The following is a 3,270-nucleotide window of genomic DNA, read 5'->3' on the forward strand; positions in this document are numbered from 1 at the left end:
CATTTGTTAAAATAAATGTCTATTAAAACAAATAAAATGTTACATATTAAAGTTTTACTCCACTGAGAAATAAATATGGGAGCAGGATATTTTAAAATGTCTTTATTCTATTATTTAATATGACTAAAAATAATCTAAACCTAAAATATTACATATATTTATAAACATTATTTTTATTAAACCTCAATTTTTGGCTTCAGAAAATTATATATAGTCAGACAGGAGAGTTTGAGAGGGGATATATTTATTTGTTCTCATATTCTGCTTCAGAACTTCTGGGAAACTTCCCTGGTGGCTCAGACAGTAAAGCGTCTGCCTGCAATGCGGGAGACCTGGGTTCAATCCCTGGGTCAGGAAGATCCCCTGGAGAAGAAAATGGCAACCCACTCCAGTACTCTTGCCTGGAAAATTCCATGGATGGACAAGCCTGGTAGGCTACAGTCCATGGAGTCGCAAAGGGTAGGACACGACTGAGTGAATTCACTTATTCTGTTTCAATAAGCAATAATTTCTCAAGTTAAAACACACACGTTTTGGCATCTGATGACAATTCCTTACTCCTGATAACTTATCTGTCTTTAACTTGTCTCTTTTCAGCAGTTCAGAGACTAAAACAAATAATTGAAGAGACTATTACCAGGGTGATGGAATTCATTCTTTTGGGTTTTTCAGTCCAGAGAGAGATTGAAATCCTTCTCTTTCTTCTCATTTTAGTGGTATATTCTCTAACTCAGGTGGGAAACGTTGGCATGATTTCCTTAATCCGGTTGGATCCTCACCTTCACACACCCATGTACTTTTTTCTCAGTAATCTGGCCTTTGTAGACTTTTGTTACTCCTCATCAATAGCCTCAAAGTTCCTGGAGACCCTCCTGACCAAGCACAGGTCCATATCTCTCTATGCATATGCGCACAGCTGGGCTTTTTCCTGAACTTCTTGATTTTGGAGACATTCCTTCTTGCAGTAATGGCTTATGACCGCTATGTGGCCATCTGCAATCCTCTTCTCTACATCGTGATCATGTCCCAAAAGGTGTGCATGCAACTGGTACAGCTTTTCTGTTGCTTTTCTCAAATAAACAGTTTTCTCAAAAAAAACAGTTGTTATTTTTCGATTGATCTGCTATGGCCCCAATGTTATTAATCACTTCTATTGTGATGATGTCCCTTTGATGGCCCTTGCCTGCTCAGACACCAGCCTCAGAGAGATCTTGATTTTTATCTTTGCTGGATTCAACATAATCAGCTCTTTGACCACGGTCCTTATTTCTTACCTATGCATTGTGGCCGCCATCCTGAGAATCCAATCTGCAGAAGGGAAGCGCAAAGCATTCTCATCCTGTGGTTCTCGTCTGACTGCTGTCACTACATTCTACAGGACTCTGATCTTCATGTATCTGCAGCCCAAATCAAACCATTCCCTTGACACAGACAAAATGGCCTCTGTCTTCTACACAATAGTCATTCCTTTGTTGAATCCCATGATCTACAGCCTGAGGAACCAAGAGGTAAAAAATGCCTTGAGGAAAGCCTTTAAAAAATGTTATTTCCTGTTTCTAATAAACATTAATGTATTTTAATTACATTAAAATACATCTTGTAACATTGATACATTAAAATGTATCTTGTAACACTGACGTCTTGGAATTATGCCACATGCAGATGTGTTGTTTTTATTATCTTTGATAGGTTAATTTTATTTCTACCATTTTTATATGAGCAAAATGACTTTTCACGTGTTCTACTTTTCATATAATTTATAAGTAAGATAAAAGGTTTAAAAGATTATAATGCACACTTTTAACAAATTGCTACTATTTGCATCTGTGACACTTGATAGTGTTGACCTGGATAGTTTCTATTTAACTGATAATAAGATTTAGCCACTGCTTTCAAAAATGCTTCTATTTTATACATTGTGGAGACAGAAAAGGGGAGGTGGTAAAGTAAATTTCTTGTCCATCCCATATCATTCCAGGCAGTAGCTGTTCCTCAACTGCACCCTGTCTGCTAAAAATCATTCCTCTCTGCTTCTGACTCCCACTAGATTCACTGTCAGTCACTCTCTGTAATTCCATGGTTCTCATGTTTGAAAAGATGTCATTTTTCGACATGCAGACCTGGAAATCAGGGTCAGCTTTTGGAAAGTCATACTCTTTTTCTGTATCAAAACAAAAATGCAGACATACCCCTATATTCCCTCAGCAAAGCTTAAGATCCTTTTATATCTTAGGGATTTGAAGAAATTACAATGGTTTGACAGGAAGCGGTAGTTTAAAACCAAGTTATAAACGTGGTTGCCGTCAGATGTCAGGAATATTGTTCTATGTTGGGGTGGTTGTAAAGTGATGCAATCTAAGACCCACTTAAACCATCAACGGGAATTTTTTTTTTTAATTCAGATTCAAATGTTTGGTGTCTACCATGTGAGTGATATTGTGAGCTATTCTTATAGGGCAAAATCAAAAACATTCCTGGATATACTGAATAGTCTGCTATTTTGGAAAATACTGGCAAAAAAATTGATTGTATAAGTTATTTAGAAACAGTTTAGCTTATTTTATCCAAGTTATCTTAGTAAACATTTCATTGTTAAGTTAGATTTCACATTTATGTAAAGACATCAATATTGCCACATTAAATTACTTATATTAAACTTTATTTTAATATATGCCTCACCTAGCCTAAACACCATTATTAAAGCAGCAACAAGGTGTTCTAAGTGGATGTAAACTGTACAAATTCTGAAGAGAAGCAATGAATTGCAATCCTGATTTTCAAGTTCTTAAATCAACTTCTTTTGGGGTCAGGGAGCACAGTTGCAGAGAAATTAATCTTGGGAATCATGACTGTCAATTGCCAAAGATAAAACTCAAGAGAGCAGAACATCTTTGTTGTTGCTATTTTTTAAATAATTCCAAAAGTATAATTTAAATAGTTAAAAGCACAGCAGTGAGCTTCTATAGTAAACTACAGAGTAAGGGCTGAACCTGAGATTGGCAATGTGAGAAGGGTTTAAAGGTCAGTGAATCTTTCAAAAGGAATCTGGTGCCCCTTCTGGGTAGCACACTGGATTCAGGGGAGGTTGCTGCAAAACCACAGGTTTACCAAAGAAACTTCAGATACATTTGAAGAGCTCCTAGAGCAGACATGATGATAGCCTGGGACACTAAGAAAAACTAAGTAAAACCCAAGTTCTAACTTTTAAAAATTACTGTAAAGAAATATATTAGTTTCATCAGTCTGCGTTAACAAAGTACCACACACTCA

At 36.4% G+C, this 3,270-nt stretch overlaps 1 pseudogene; it reads left to right on the top strand.

Moving 5' to 3' along the window:
• The first annotated feature begins 644 nt into the window (after positions 1-644).
• Positions 645-3,270, top strand: part of LOC104994779 — a 28,772-nt pseudogene continuing 26,146 nt past the window's right edge.

This window comes from Bison bison, unplaced genomic scaffold (genome assembly GCF_000754665.1).
Source record: "Bison bison bison isolate TAMUID 2011002044 unplaced genomic scaffold, Bison_UMD1.0 scf7180017864266, whole genome shotgun sequence".
NCBI lineage: Eukaryota > Metazoa > Chordata > Mammalia > Artiodactyla > Bovidae > Bison > Bison bison.